Below are 16,905 nucleotides of genomic sequence, written 5' to 3' on the forward strand. Positions count from 1 at the left end.
TTTCTTCTGTTATGAATGACCAGGCTGGGTCCAGTTCAGGTTGGAATATCAGGTAGAAGAAGGGCATGTGAAACTAAGTTTAATCATGACACAATACTTTCTGGTAGCCTAGATTTACTAGGAAAAAATGCTGTCCCTACAGTGAGGGTAAATAGGTCTGTAGGTGATATTGCTGGAGCAATAACACACCCTCTAATTCACTGAGTGCAGCTTGTGATAGAAATGTGATGTGCCAGCTGGATGGGATCCTGCTAGGAATGACTATAAACCTTTTTATTAAACATGATTCGGCTTGTCTTTACTTCCCTCTCCCCACCGCTAGTTCTCTGAATTGCAATTTCTATCGTCTTTTTTGTACAGTAGGAAAAATAACCCAGATGAAAGCTTTCATTCTTTGCCTTATGAAACTCTTTCCTCAGACCCCCTAAAGGGAAATTGTTCCTGGAAAGTTTGGACAGTTCCTGTATTTTTCTTAATACTTGCAAACACTAAACCACCAGTGCAGAAGAGATATTTCTATTGCCATACACTGCTTGGTGATTTTTTTCCTTTATGACTTTTCGCTGTCTCTTTCCCCTGTCTTCTAGGGCACAGCTTGTGGAAATATGTCACATTTCTGTGGTGCAGCAGAGTGGGAGGCAGCAAATCTGGATCTTATTACCAGTTTGGCCATAGTCTTCGTGTGTGAACATGGGCAAGTTATTTCTGCACTGATAATATGGCGATGTTAATCACTTACTTCATGGGGCAAGGGTGGCAGATCTGTAACATGCTTGAAGTGTTTAAGCAGTTAAGATGGGCCTTCCAAAGTGGATCTCTGTCATGTGTTTGGCTAGCATAGAGACTTCTGGACAACCTGAAGCTCCTCTGTGGGACAGAGCAAGTGGCTACAGCTGCTAATGCTGATACCACCCAGATGCCCTGGGATGTGGCTGCAAGGCAGCCCAGACTTGCTCTTCAACAGGTCCTCAAGTGAGTCATCCCCACGTCCCACCCTGTTGAGATTTTCATATGAAACCTGTAGGATTAGCAAGGTTGGCTATCTCTGTTATGCGAAAATAAAAGGAAAGGAAAATACGCTGAGCTCTGGTGAGAGGAATATCAGAACCACAGCAAAGAGTGCTGGGAGAGAGCAGGTGGTCCACTCCTTGCCAGATGCAAGTTTATTCCTGCATGTCTGTTTAAGCCGTGCTTTAAAAAGTGCCAGTGATGGACAAAGCTGGTACCATAGTGCAAATATTAGGGTTGATTCATATTACAATGTACATTTCAGCCATCTTCTTGTTCCCCAAAAGAAACAAACTGCATGAGCTAGGGAGTGCATTCCTCCTTACATGTGTCAAAAATCTCTGGCTCACTCTGTTTGCTCAGTTCCCCTGATCCTGTATATTACGCAAACTGTGTTCGTCTTGGACTCATACTGCCTTATTTTCCCACTTACTGCATGGCTTGGCAATGTTAGAAGGGACATATTTTTCCTCCCCTTCCTTCTTTTTGTCTTTCTGTTGAGCATTTTATTTAGCAGGGACTGTAAAATGAAAGCAGTAATCGCCAGTCTGGTACAATGCTTCATGCTTTACTTGATAGTGGGCACCACTTATGCCATAGTGCAAAGGTAGTTTAAAAGACACGCTAACCAACTCCTTTGAGTACAATTCATCTGTATGGCGTGTGTAAGAAAAAGGCCTGCACTTGGGACTGACAGGGATTAAGAATAGATCTGGCAAAACTTCACATTCTTCCCCTAGAAACGGGACTGAGAGAGCGAGCAACCTCCAGGCTCACAGACAGCAGCTGAGCATTGGGCTCAGATTCACACGCCATGCAAAGCCAATGATACAGCCTAGGAGAAAGGAAGAGGAGGGAAGGCTACATCTTGATAATCAAGCTATTCCCCAGTCACTTCTGGTTTAGACCCCCATCCAGCTTGGACTCCTGTGTGGCCTTTATATACTTAAATAGTTCCACTGAGGCAGGTGTGATTTCAGGGTGCTGCCCCATTAATCTTATTTAAAATCATGTGTGAAGATTCAATCGCTTCCAGGACTGGGTCTTTGCTGACAATCTTTGCGTCATTTAGAAAAAATGTGTCTTCTCAAAGCAATCAAGATACTAGGAAGATGCCATAATATGAAAAATGGATGTGTTTTTCCCCAAATGGTCTAAAACTAAAGATCGAAGATCCCATTTTATTACAGTTTCCTGCTGCTAAGCCTTCCTTTACGAGAAAAAAAATTCATAGACTACATTTGAACAACTTCTCAAGAAACAAAATTGGAACAACCTGTTTTGCTATGTTATGTTAATAAACACTTGCTGAGAATCTTTAATTTCTTAAATTCTCCATGCTCCTTGCTAACTGCATGGAAAAGAAAAATTACAGAAATATATTATTTTTTTTAAAAATGCAGCCTTATCCATTTTGTGGCCTTACTCGTGAATTCTAATCTTTCACACCTGGAGATGTCTCCCTTAATGCTAAACTACAGTCGAGATTAAAGTTTTTTTGAAGGTGTAGGGGTGTATGAACAAGTTCAAAGTCTTAAAATTGCATTAGTTGGTAGGGTGTAGCTGGTTTACCAGAGTTACCAAAACAATACTCAACTTCTGTACAAACACAACATGCAATAAAATGCATTCATCTTGTTCTTCAGAGTAGAATTGAATCAGCTTCCAGAATTTAGCTATGCTTGATATCTGCACGTAACATGAGATGATCCAGAAAAAGCTTACCAGGGTTTTTTTGTCTTCTCTTCCTCAGTATACCAGGAACGGCAAATTGAAGGGAGCAATATAATATGAATATGGGTGTAAGTGATGTGAGTTTAAAGGAAAAATCATGGTAATGAATGTGTTTTGCTTCTGCTGAAAATCACCTTAACTCTTTGTGCAAGACTTCTGCTTTTGTGACTAGCTTTGTAGGCTTTCATAGTTGGAAACATGATATTGTCTGTAGCCTTCATGGACGAGGGAGCAAGTACAACATGCTAGCATTCTATCGATTTTCCAGATCTGAGAATGCTAACATTTTTCATATGCAATCACACTGGTGTTTACATTATTTGCGGATTTGAAGTCTGTTTTGATGCTTTATGAAGTCTGACATTGCTTGAATAAACAAATTCTTAATAATTGATTAAAAAGCATAGTTGTACCACTTAATCTGTCTGTGAGAGAGAGGCATTTTTCCTCTGGGACAGGAATAACCCAGCATTTAGTTAATCAAGTTTTAAAACCTGTGAATTTAAGCTCTTTGGGATATATACATTACCAATTGCAGGAAGTTGGGAAATAAAAGGAACTTTTCAAATAAAAAGATGTCAATTTAATAGCAAAGGAGCTGGAAACAGATGTTTCACGCAAAGCATAAGAGTTGTGTCATTCCTTTAGGTTTTCAAAGTCACTTCTTGTCAGATGCATTGGTTAAGAGAGAAAATTAATGAGCTGTGTTAAGTTTTATTACACAATCTTCTGATGTGGGAAAGCTTCCCTCCAGGAACAGCTCTGTGCATAGCTTAACTGATTTAGGCATGCCTGCTGCAGTATTCTCCAGAATGTGTTGGAGATCAAAGTAAGGGGGAGTTATTCAGGTTTTATGGCAAGGTAATTAAAAAAATATGGGGATTATTACATATAAATCATACTTGCATAAATTTGCTGGCAAAATAAAATCAAATAAACACGTTTAAAAAATGAGATCGGGAAAACATTCAGCCACATTTTTTACTATTACAGATGCAAAGCTGTACCCTGAAGTCTACACAGTTGACCTTTCTTCCACTGCAGAGAATTTGGCCCAGTTCCATTTTAGTGGTGTTTTCATTTACTTAAGGAAAAAAAAAAAAAAAAAAGGCATACTGAGCTCTGTTATTTTGTGACAATGTGAAGATGGGCACTTTGTACCAGGTACAAAGGGGTACCAGGGAGAGCAGTGGCAAGACTTCCCTTGGTTTCTGAGGTGATTTCATTTGAAAGTTTATTCTCCTAGAAGTAGACTCATGTGCCTGAGCATTTATCTTTTCCATGCAAATGTTAATATTATATAAAACAAGACACAAGAGTGACTCTGTTCTCCCTGCTATTATTCCAGTGCAGACTGTAAGAGAAGAGCAGGTTTGGACAAACAGCTTCTGGAAAAAGGGGTAAAAAAAGCCCTAGAAAACTGCAAAGACTTTCTGTTCTGAGGTACACAGTACTTCTGGGGGGAGTGCCAACAAGCTTGGGAAAGATTGTAGCTCATCCTTTCTGGCCACATACAGGAGAAATGGATGTATGCACTGTGCTCCAAACGGGCTCAGAAATCCCAGTCTAGGAAGAGGGGTAGATGATCCAGTTGTAAATGTTGAAGTCCTGATCATGAAATGCAGAAAATATTTATCTCTGGGTGGGAGAGAAATGAAGAATATTGTGAAACTTCTGTTTAATCAGAGGAGAGCTTCCACATTTCTGTCACATAAATATCCAGAAAGGATAAGCTTATAGCTTCAGCTGTCCTGAATGCAGTGATACCATATGATGACAGAACACACAGGCACATGCCTGTATAAATATATACACAGTTGTAGCCAAAACGTATAACACTGTCAGGACTGAGCTTTCTCTCTCTAAGGATGTGCATATGCCCTCTTTGGTCTAATTGGGTTTATGACTCTACATGTGCATGTATATGCAAGAGGTATAAAATACAAGTACAGTAGCTTTTGACGTGAAATAACATTTATTTTCTTGTACCAGCTACAGGTCCCTGAGAGAGTACATGTAAAGCTCACACTGGAAGCTACACAGCTGAAGCACTGGTAACAGAAAAAGCAGAACATGCTTGGCTGTCATTTTACCAATCTCCTCTGCTCCATGAACATGCATGGAAGAGGGGCTATTGACAGGCAACTCCATGCGGATGAAACAGTTCAATTTGGACAATGAAAAGCTAGGTGAAGTTTCAGGTGAAAATTCCCCTGTGCTTTGCTCCTCTGGGTGACGAAATAATTTCTTGAAGGAACTGAAGAAACCACCCCACAATGTCAAATTGTTTAAAGGTACTTGATCGTGAAATATTGTCCATCTTAACCTTGTCTCAGTGTTTGGCATGATGGGTCTCTTCCACTTCTAACCTTTTTCAAAGAATCAACAGATGCTGCACCTAATAATGCTAATGAGTATGTATTAAAGATACGTTATCTGGAGCTGGAAGCGGAAGGTCAGACCTGAAAGTATTGCAAAACTTAGTTGTATTTGCATGCTCCCTGAATGGATACTGCTATGAATCACATGCGAGCAATCTTGAAGACAAGGAAGAGAAAACTCATTGAGATTTTGAAACAACAATAATATAAAGCCCATTGCAAGTTTTAATATAAAATCTGAACAGTAAAGAATTCTGTGATGTATCTGGTTTTTGTTTGATGTACTTCTACTGCCACAGTTAATATAGTGTTTGCAGTGTACACATAAAGCAGATACGCCCAGATTCCTCTCTGAAAGAGTTAAATTATTTTATAGTCATGTATGCTATCTTTCCTGCTATTTTTTTTCCCACAATTCCTATAGGCTGTATTTAGTTTACGTAAGTTCTTCTTAGCAGCTTTAAAGAAAATTTGCTGTAATATAATGGTAGAGGTAGATGGTTATAAAGAAGGCTATAAAGATTTCTTCTAAGAAATTTCTAAGCATGAGGGCGGTCCCTCTTTCTTGGTAATTGCCAAAGTCTATGAGACAAATAATCTTTACATGAGGTATTCAGAGGCATACTTTGCTATTCTCAGGCATTAATAATTCTGTATTTTACTACAGCAGAATAAAAACCACTCTCCTACAGAACATCCGTCAAAGTCTTCACAACATTTCAGCCCCCAAAGTAGAATTGAAGTAGTATCTAAGTTTTCCTGAAGGCTGGTGCCAGTCCTTCAGACATGAGGTTCAATTTCAGCCTTACTTCTTTTGTATTCTTGAAAACATTGGTGAGCTGAGGGTTTTCTTGTTTTTGCTGCAGACGTGCTGCATGCATGTGTGAATGTTTTCTGCAAGATCTGCATAAAGACAGGAACATACAATACCTGTTGTACAGGCCATCATATCCCACCAAGGTCAGTCTGACTTGAGTATTTCAGATGCTTAGAGCAAAAGCTTCTTTAATATCTAAGTCCTTGTGTCCAGTAGGAAGCTGACGACTTTTACTGGCTTATTTGTGACTCTCAGTGGCTGCAAGCCTCAGGAACAACATTGTTGAGAAGTTAATTTGTGTTTGGATTGGTTGGTGCATATGTACTCCCCAGCTGCATCCTAAAGTGCTTTGTTTCATAACTAGTGTGTTGATACTGGGTCCCAGCGCCGCTGCTGCTGGCCTTTTCTCCCCTTCCCAGTTCTCTTGCTGGCTTCCTGCTATGCTGGGGGGAAAAAAGAGGCACTATGTTGGGGACATCCTCCATCAAACTCTCTGCTCCGCTGGAGCAACTGAGGAGGGACCAGGGGAGAACATGAACTGGCAATCTGTAGCCAGTTTGTGTCTTTGCCTCTGCAGTGCTTCCTGGAAGGAAGGTGCTGAGTCTCAGCACAGAGTATGAGTTCCTTGCTCCTCTGTGCCGCTCTGTGCTTGCTTTTCCAGGCAAAGTGGAGCACTGGAGGAGCATGCAGCAACCCCTGACAGTCAACGTGCCATACATGGTCTGCTGCTCTCCTTCAGCAGGGAGCCTTGGGGGCTGCAGGCCAGGAGCCAGTGGTGGCCTTGGCACTAAGCCCCTGAGATGCCTGCATGGTGGTGGAGCCCTGGCAGATGTGAGCACAGAGCCGCCTTCCCAAAATCAACATGAACCCTCACTGCAGTTGTGTTAAGGTCAAGGGCTGGACAAAGCTGACACTAAGCAGTTAGCTACTTAACATCCTCGTTTCACCCTTTGTAAAATGGCATTGTCATTGGGAAACTCCTTGAAATTATTATCTAGAAGCTGCTTTAATAATTGGAAAATTATTATTTTTAGGTTACTGTGGAACTAGGAAAAAAATTACCCTGGAATTTTCCTCATGTGTTTATGCCTAGAAGGCAGCCTACGTGGGCCCGTACCTCGACAGACTCATGGGCACAGTGTTTCTCAAGGCATAAATCATTTTAGAGGTCACTAGGTTTACTTCAGACAGTTCCATCTTCTCTATTTGGAATAGGCTGTGTTATCAGCCTAATTGCAGCCGTTAAACCATTTACGGCCAGAATTTTTTGTTTGTGTATGAACATCAGTGTCAGCAAGAGAATGATCCCTGGAGGTGATGCTAACTATCAAATATGTAATTGTTCTCCAGTAACAGTTACTAAGGCCTTTAAAGGGGAAACAGGACCCTATAAAAACTGCTTATTCTGATTCTAAAAGGATCAGATAAAATGAGGAACCTACTCTGAACTGTTAGGATGATTTTGTGATGAGATACATGGCTTGGGCAATCTGATTATGGGCCACCTGCATCTCATACCTCCTTGACGGTCAGATTTGCTCTTTGCCAGTTTTTCCTTTGAGGTTGCACAATCTTTTGCTTTCAGCTATCTACACTGATGAGGTTTTGATAGCTTCTTTTACAAAGCAGTGCAATTTAATGGTTTTGCCTAACTAGCGTTATATTAGTGTATGTGAAGCAAGGACATGCCTTTCTGACAAAGATGTCTCTGATGTGTTGAGTACGTTGTGTTATTTGTGTGTTTTTTGATTTTTTGATGAGTGCAATGATTTGGTAATTATCTTTAAATCCTTTCTCTTCTGAGTGTGCAGTGTTTAATGTATGGTTTTATTGATTAAATAATGGCATACACTTACGTAACAACAGTGTGTTCCTGTACAAGATCTTCCCCATTTATAAATTAGATGCACCATGTATTCAAGCACGGCATCAGTTAAGCTGACATGCACCGAGGACATTGCTGGTCCGGTTCTGGTACAAGTATCCAAACAGGTATGTAACACTGTGCACTGAGATGTTCAATACAAATTTAATTACATCAGTAAAGCTGATGTAAGAGAAGAAAATCTTTTTACATTCTTTAGCAAATATTGCTGAGGGTGAGTGTTTTTTAATGGCATTTTCATTGTTATCAGGACTGGTATTGTAGAAGTAACTGGAATTTCTGGTGTGACTATGCAAAGACACAGAGAGTCTGCTCTCCTACACATCATGGTGTGCTCAAGAGTTAGAATGCAACAGCAGTTTGTGGAAACTAGGGAGAAAATAAATTTAACAGATGATCCTAAATATTTTCAGTAGCATTACTTAGTTTCCCAGTCAAATTATAAACACACTTGCCTATTTGCCTCCCTCTCTTGCAACACCATTGCCAGTTGTTCCATTCTCTGTGTCTTTACGTATTGGGTCTGGCTGAGATGAAGTTAATTTTCCCCATAGCAGCCCTCATAGTGCTGTGCTTTGTATTGGTAGCTAGAAGGGTGTTGATACCACACCAGTGTTTTGACTACTGCTGAGCAGTGCTTGCACAGCATCAAGGCTGTCTCTCCAACGTTCCCCCCTCACAAGTAGGTTGGGGATGGGCAAAGTCTTGGGAGGGGACATAGCCAAGACAGCTGACCCAAACTGACCAAAGGGATATTCCATACCATATGACATCTGCTCAGCAATAAAAGCTAAGAGAAAGGAGGAGGAGCAGGGACATTCGTGATTACGACGTTTGTCTTCCAGAGCAACTGCTATGCATACTGAAGCCCTACTTCCTGGGAAGTGGCTGGACATCGCCTGCTAATAGGAAGTAGAGAATAAATCTTTTGTTTTAATTTGCTTCCGCATGGCCTTGGCTTTATTAAACTACCTTTACCTTGACCCACGAGTTTTCTTCCACCTTATTTTCTCCCCCCGCCTGTCCTGCTGAGGAGAGGAGTGATAGAGCGGCTTGGTGGGCACCTAGCATCCTGCCAAGGTCAACCCACCACACTTTAATAGAGTAGCCTTCATTCAATTATCACATAATCATTTACCTTTTACATATACATTTACAAAACTCTAATGCAATGTGAGTTTAAAGGCAAAGTCCAACCAAACAAGGAGTGAATCAACACATTGAAAGTCAAAAAGTGACCACAAGATGTGCTTTCAAAACATGAAGCTTCTCAGTCAGAAAGAGGAATTTCAGTTCTTTGCAATTAACCCTACTCTGGTAATCCTTCTGCAAGGCATAAACATCTGTTTGTCTTTCCATGCAATGTGCACTGTGGCAGGATGAAAATCAGAAGCAGAGCTAGTTGCCCTTCCAGGAACTCCCAGATCTAATGTAAGCTTATAATCTTGGCATCTAGACTGTTTGAAGATGGCACAAATAATAACAGAGAACAAAACCCAACCCAATTGCCCCTAAATTCCAGTACAGAAATTATAGTTAAACCTCCCGTGATACACTTCAAAACCAGCTTGTGTTCTTTTCTGTGCTTGTTCCTTATGTTCACTGTAGGTAAGTGACTGCTTTTCAGCTTTGAACTAATTATCATTCCTGAAAGCATTTTCCAAACCACAACTGCTTTATGGGACGGCTTCTGTTCTCAGTGAATTACAGGAGTTCTGCTGGTGACTTCAGTGGGAACAGGAGCACTGTTAATGAAGTAGTCCTATAAAAGAAAAAAGGGAGAAAAAAGAGGTAAACTACTTTACCAGTGCTTTGAGGTTAAGGTTAGAAGATTGCTATAGTCGTTACAGTAAAATGATTCGTTCTACAGCCTTTTCTTTAAAATGGAAGTGCAGCATTGGCTTATTATGCACATCCTGACTTCTGCCTGTGTACATACTCTCACTGCATATTCTGATTTTGGCAGGAAGTCTTTTTTGCTTTGCATTTGCTACAGACAACTTTTTTGGACTTCATGTGACAGATCAGCTATTTCTTCCCTGCTGCTCTCAAAAGTTTTTATAATATCAGCCTTAAAAATCACATTTCTTTGGCAAATTTCTCCAGGATAAAGTCAGCCATAAAATGGAAGAAAAATGCCTTTAGGCTTATGAATTCTTCTTTCTCTTAAGCAGCAAAAAGCTGTTATTTTGAAAGGTGTCTGTATTCATTGTTTCTCTGAAATCTGAACTTTTTCCACTTGGAGAAAGTTAACTCCCTGAGAATCTTGCAGAAACAGTATTAGATGTTGATCTCTTCGCAGGAGAGTGGGGAGAAGCAGACATTCAAGTCACATCGATCCAGGCTGCAGGACGTGTTTAGTGAAAAATCTATACAGCTCAGCTTAGGGTGTCAGCTGTCAGTCTGCAGAGCATCTGTCAGAGGAGTATTTGCTTCACTGCCGCTGAATGTGAGTAATGCTTTCACAATATGGCAGTACGATGCTATAGATTACAGTTGTAATGGAGCACATCCTGAACAGCTGAGCCTGCTCTCTCTCGCTCATTCAATAGCAAGAGCTGCCTTGCTATAAGAGCTTGGGGGATTATGTACTCCAAACAGCTGTCTATAGCACCATGGATTTATTTGGCCTAAATGAGAACTTGCTTTCTTTAGCTAAATCAAACTTTATCAGACAGTTTTACTGTTGGCAGTTAAAATAAAATGTGTTTGCTGAACAGTAAACACCTTGTTACTGTTAGGAAGGATTATATAAACAAAAGGCATACACAATGAAGTCTTATGCCAACTGACTTACTGTCAAAATAATATACTGCTGTTAGCGGAATTGTGCTCACTTGAAGGAAATTATAGGCCTAAAACCACATCTTGAATGACAAAGAAACCATTTTTCCACAAATAATCTTTAAAAAGTTTAATACACTGTGCCTTGTAGAAGTGCTTTCAGAGACCGAGGATGCTGTATCCTCATAAAGGAAGGTTAGGAAAAAATGGGTGGACTGCCTGAAATCTTCAAAGGTTTACTGTATTTGCATAATGCACTGGATCAAGTAGATTTAGCATATTCCCTGCTACGAGCTAGGTGAAAGTTGTTTATGTCCAACAAAAACTACAAACACTCCCTTTTACAATAGGATATGCTGCTCTTTTTTTGCTTATTATACTGTGTAATCTACACAAGTACAGAACACTCATGAGAAACCAAATACATGTTACAATAATATTAGGCTATTTATGCACCATAAATCAGCTTCCTTTCACTCCTCAAGAAACTGAAAGTAAGGCAGACATTCTGTTTTATAATCACAACAACCAAAAAAGGTGGGTCCAACCCCAGGAGGGTCACTGAAGGGAGTAATGCTAACTACAATGAGTTGTAGATTATTCTTCAGAGAGTTTGAAAATGAGTGTACTTTCTTTGTGTTAAAAACTGAAGTCCCAATTCAGGAAAACATAGGGCTAATGCTATCTGCACTTTCTCACTCTGTTCTGAGTTTCACTGTGCATAATGGTTTGCATTTCTTTCTAGGAATGTACAAAGCATTTCTTTTAACTCATCACCTAATAGTTACAACGCCAGAATCCAGCTGAAATGACCAGGAAATGTCTTCTGCTTGCAGAATCCACTATGTGACCACAATGTAGACTGGAAAGATGGACAGCACCTCAAAGGTCAAGAGCTGTGGGCTGAATTCAGGCTAATGATTTCTGTTGCAAAGAACTTCTCAAGGACAACTTGAGAGAACATTCATAAGTCTGCAAATTCTTGGGGGAAATATAATCTATACAAATGTATGTTGTGGAAGATCAGTTAAGCATTTATTAGCATAATTAGGTTTATTCATTACTACATGTATGTATTGTACTTTGGAAACCTTATTTTTCTAGGAAGAGAACACACTGGAAACTGGCTCCAGGTGAAGTTAAGATGAAACTTTCCACACGTTTCCCAACAGAATGTCTTGCTTCCTTAATGTTATGCCTGACCTTCGAAATGTTCCTTTTCTTTTCCACATTCTCACTGAAAAGCTCATGTAATATTATTCTGTGGACAAATACACCAATTTTGTTGCAATTACTTTTTCCAGTTCTGTGCTGCTTGTCATGGCTGTATCGTTTGTAGTGCAATAAAATGTAGACAGGTTCTTAAATCCACCTTCTTACATCTTAAGAAAAAGTCATGAATGAAAAGATTTCTTCTATTTCATCTTTCAATAACAGTTAGGAAAAGATATCTGGTTAATAAACATTGCTGCTGTAAATTTCAGGACAAGGTCTAGAACTATCATTTTGTTGTGTTAACCGGAAAGGGGCATTTAGGTGTCTTTCCATGAGAAATTAAGGATAAAGTGACTTCATGAGGATTCGCTATTGGTCTTTAAGTATGTATATAATTTATGCTGGTATGCAAGTGCTCTACCTTGGCTAATTAATTAGGGTCAAACACATTAGAGGTTCACACTGTTGACCTTTGACATAAAACTGAAGGATCGGGAAAGATCTTTAATTATTTTCTGAATTCAGTTTAAAAAAAAATGCAACTATGGACAGAGTATTTTACGAAGAACATGATACCTTAGAATTTTGTCCTTCCTTCAAACCAGGCATTAAATGGCTTACTGTTCAAAGAAAAGGTCTGTCATTTACGAAACTGAATGCAAATTTGGCAGCACACTATACTTCTTCCTTGCATGTATCGAATTGCTTTCTATGGCACGTGATATGGCACAGACAGAACCGTGACAAAGGAAGATGCATAATTAAAGTCAATTCTCCCATGCACTAACAAGATCCAGTGAGAAGAAATTAACATTTCCCAAGCAAGTTGCTCTGTAAGCAGCGGGTCAAGAGAGGCACGGTTGCCTTCAGATTTACTTCCTTTTGTCCATTAAATTTCTTGTGCTGCAAAAACTCCTGACACTTAGTGAGGAAGATACCTGTCACGACTATTAGGAGCTACTCATACCCCGACTGTCCAGTTAGTTCATGCATGCTCTTTGGCCAGATGCCTGCTGCTACACAGAGGGTTTAATTGCAAAACTCAGCCTGTCCTCCTGTTTCGGGTATTGCACTGACCTAGCTACTGATTATCACTGTATTTCTAGGAACTTAGTTATCGCTGTGACCTATAGTCCTTTGTCAAATGTGGTTGACGTTTGGGAAAGGTTTCAAAAGTTAGAAGGAGATAAAGTGTGTGATTGCACAGGCTCATTTCCTTAGGGAAGAGTAATACACAAATATATATATGTATTTGCAGTGATTTATCTGGTAACATATGTATTGAAGCTGTAGGTAATCTGAGATTTTGTGGTATGTATAAATGCTGTGTTCTGAGAGTAGCAAAGTGAATTGAAGTTAAAAAGTTGAAACGCAAAGGAGCTTGGAAAATTCTTACCTTGGATCTGCTGCCAGAAACATAAAGTATGTTACCTCTAAAAAGAAGAGCCCTGTCTTCCAGATGATGTGAGTTCGGCCTTTAAACAGGGATCAAACTCTTTTCTTTGTAAAAAATAAACGCACACCTATACTCTGGCTACTATCTCTCATTACTCTCCATGGGAATTAGGCACACAGCCTAAAAACCCCTAGCAAAACTCACCGTTTTCTCCAGGTAGCTGCTTTTCTGGACTTTCCTAGCCTGCATTCACCTTACTTTTAACTGTCAGATAAATTTGAATTCTCTACAGGGCAGTTATCAGAGTCTCAGCCATCTTCCAGTGCCACACCAATGTCCTAGTGGTCCTTCCTCTTGGTCACCATTAAAGCAATGTCCAGCAGTTTAATTTTTAATTGACCAAGACAGTCAGTAGTTTGCAGCTGTTCTAGGTTTCTACCTCTGGCAAACAGAAAGGCACATCTTTAGTACTGTTTGGTTGAAGTGAATCTGGTTCATATACCTGCTGCTATAGTGCTGGACTCCTCTTACTAAGTGGCCTTTTCTGTGTTTCAATGGCCTGGTGGTAAGGGCATTCACTGCTGCTTCAGATGATCTTAGCCCTCTGTTGCTCCACCTGCAAAAAACACCACCTTGACTTTGTTGAAAGCAGCATTTGACCTTTCTTTCCTAGAGCATAAAATCCACAATTACTGCTCATAATCTGGCTCCCCGAAACCGGCGTATCCTCCGGTTTCAGTAAGGACAATAATCAGGGACAGCAAAATATCAATTAGGTCTGGTTCAGCTGGTTGACTTGAGGTGTTTGCTTCCAAGGGGAGACTTTAGGAAGAAGGTGCTGGCTTGCACCTTTACATCAAAAGGGTATTTCAGGAAGACACACGATATGAAGTACATTTTCTTTCTGACATGCAGGCAAAGTAAGTCATATCAAAGACAGGTTATATGCTTTGAATTGTTAAAGGCTCCATAGCTCTTTAAATAACTGCCAGCTCAGAATATGGGTTTGCATGTTTTCAGTAATGCACATTAGTTCTGACCCTCCTCCAACTGAAATCAATGGGAATTTGGCCAACTACATCAAAGGAAACGACACTGGGACATGTAAGTTTGATGCAGATGACTGATTATGGAAAAATAAGTATTTGTATGCGTGAGAAATATGACAAAATAAAAACCAGGAATACAATCCCCATTAGATTTAAAGAAGTGTTTGGATTCAGATTTTTTTCAGTTCTGTTCCAATGGGTCTTGTTCCAGAGCAGATTTAAAACTATGCAAATAGACACCCTTCTCCATTTCCCACTTTTCAAGATGCAAAAGTGTCAGAAAAATCAGATTGATCTGTGAGATTACTGGCACCGTGGAAACTGAGAGCATATCAGTATGATTAGGACCTTTCTCATGATTACTGAAACATCAGAATTTTCCCTTGATTTGGCCTCAAACTTTGATCCTGAGCCTAAAATATATCCTATTCTAATGTAGTTATCTCTAACCTGAACCACAACCGGCATACTGAAATGTATGCTCTGGGATCTGCAGTGAGCCCTCTCACACTATCATCACAGAAGGGCTTTAAGATTGACTTAACTAGGCACTGGGAAAGCCAGAGTGCCCCTTGTCTCCCTGTATGTAACATCAAGGGAAACAACCTGGGTAAAAGGGACCATGAGCACAGCGAGGTATAGTCCCTGCAGGGTTCACATCCTCTTTGGGCAGCGGGCATCTTTATGCAATTGAGAACAGGAGCTGAATTAATATCTAGAGGGATTCCTCAAGGTAAGGGGAAACTCTTCATGACACAGATGCATGGCTACATGGAAGAGATGTGATCACTTTTTGTTTCTCTATCTCTGCCTTGTTTCTATCTGCAGTGTTCATAATACCTGCACTATCTGCAGTTGCAAAAATGAACAAATAGATCTGGAGGTGTTTGATTTACTTTCCCAGTCTTGACTTCCTACTAATATGCTGGTTCTCACTACCTGTATCCTTTAAACTGTCACAGACAACTCCCAACCCACCCCTTCATAAAAAAAAGAGCCTGCACTGCACTGAAAACCCTTAAAATAAATAGAAAATAACTCTTTCCCCCCCCTCAAAGCACTCACATTTGTTCCTTCAAAATTAGGACTCAGCAAATAGTTGGAATACATCTGTACTCAGAGGAATCCACATCAGATCATAAATTTGTTCATGTTAAACACAAACATATGAATGCACTCTTATATCCAGGGACTATGGAAGGGTTTAGAATTTGCACACTTTACTCTGTGTAATACCAGGGCAATGTTTCACTCATCTATGTAAATAGAAAGCAGGCTTGTTGCATTAAAGGCATAAGTATCTTTATGCTCTGCATAAACATCACAGGATTGGATCTTGAGAAGGAATCACATAATTTGTCATATCTTTTATTGTGATTGACTTCAGTGATGGGCAGACACAAACATATGATTTTCCACTCTATATCAGCATGTCTCTTGGTGTGCATTTGCTGCTAGAATAACAGGAAAAAAGATTAACCTCAGATATGCAAATAAGCTTAATTGAATAAAACAAGACAAATCACCCCATCGCTGGAGCAGTTCCTGGTTTGGCTATGCTACACACACCACAAGAGCACCGGGAGAAGGCTTGTGTGGCTGCCTCTCATTCCTTCCCTCTTTTTCTGGGGCTTGTGGCAGAGCTGTACTGGGGTGACACGTACCCCGGCATGGTGAAGCGCTCTAGCATGGTGTAAGGGACCCCAACTGCACTATGTTGCCCCACCTCAGTGTAATTTAGAGACATGTAAAATTACCTGAGCTTTACTGTCTCTCCCTAGAGCCCCAGTTTGGCTACTCACCCCCCCCCCAACAAAAAAAGAAGCTTTCATTAAAAAAAATAACAACCTCCCCCCTTAAAGTTTATAGCCCTTGTCATTGCAAAGAAGAGGGTAAATGTGAAAACAGTTGACACGCAAGGCCCCAGAATCGAGTCTCTGCTAAGATCATTAACCACGTGTTTGTGCGTTTTCAGTGTTGGCAGTTGTAAGGAGACCTCGGGCTTTCGGCTTGTGTGGGGTGGCAGTGCTGCTGGTGTGGGAGCTGCCCTCAGAAGACCTCTCTCATGCTGTCTAGGGCTGCAAGAGGAGGTCAAGAAATCATTTGTAGAGCCTGTCCTCAGGCTTTCTACATTGAGGCTGTTTGTGTTATACCATTAAAAAAAAGGGAATGGTTCAGTATGGTCATAGTGTTAAAGAAACGTGTCTAAAAACCAGCCTCCTACTGATGAGGGAAAGAAATCTAGAGGGGAAAAAAATCTACTTTAAGAAGTACTTTTCATGGAGTGTCATTTATAACTTTCCCACCCCTGAAGCTTCATTATTCCTCCCTTCCCTAGAAAAAAATGTGGAGTCTGAAGAAACCTAATTGTATGTGTATGCCAGATGCAAGTTTTGTTAAGCCATCTATTTCTTGTGAGTTGTCTCCCTTGGGGCTACCGTTTATCATCTTTTACAAAACAGATAAAGAGGATTTCCTGCTTCAAAAAATGTACAGCTTAGGGCCCAATACTAAAAAACCTTACTTATAAGAGGACTCCCATCGAAGTCAATGGAATTCCTTGTATGAGAAAGCATTTGCAAGATCAACCACTAGGAAGAGAAAGCAGCTACAATAGATGACTGTAATACTGGGGA

Source organism: Harpia harpyja, chromosome 13 (assembly GCF_026419915.1).
Source record: "Harpia harpyja isolate bHarHar1 chromosome 13, bHarHar1 primary haplotype, whole genome shotgun sequence".
NCBI lineage: Eukaryota > Metazoa > Chordata > Aves > Accipitriformes > Accipitridae > Harpia > Harpia harpyja.